This window comes from Penaeus monodon, chromosome 28 (genome assembly GCF_015228065.2).
Source record: "Penaeus monodon isolate SGIC_2016 chromosome 28, NSTDA_Pmon_1, whole genome shotgun sequence".
NCBI lineage: Eukaryota > Metazoa > Arthropoda > Malacostraca > Decapoda > Penaeidae > Penaeus > Penaeus monodon.
In genome coordinates, this window is record NC_051413.1 from 27,841,755 (window position 1) to 27,842,062 (window position 308).

Genomic DNA, 308 nt, shown 5'->3' on the forward strand with positions numbered 1-308 from the left:
TTGTGTCAAAAGTTGGTTTCTTTCTTCGTCTTCACTAAAAGTTAACCCTCTGAGAGAAAAGACATGTAACATTAACATCACAGCCTCCAAAGCTATTCCGATTCTCGCACACATTAGTACACGCTTGGAAATGAAGGCCTCCAACCGCGAATCCTACTAAGGCTCCTGGGTCTGGTGTGGGTGGCTCTGTAGTCGGAGGCGAATACAGGCCGCTGACGCCGCCCGCAGCGCCCACGAACTCCGACGACATAAACACCGGCACAAGACGGGTGATGTGCATGGTTCGGGGTGAAGGCTGCGCCGGCGGA

The 308-nt window shown here is 53.2% G+C and overlaps 1 pseudogene; it reads right to left on the reverse strand.

The window, feature by feature from the left end:
• Positions 1 to 6: 6 nt before the first annotated feature.
• The window catches only part of LOC119591132, a 2,495-nt pseudogene continuing 2,193 nt past the window's right edge, over positions 7 to 308 (reverse strand).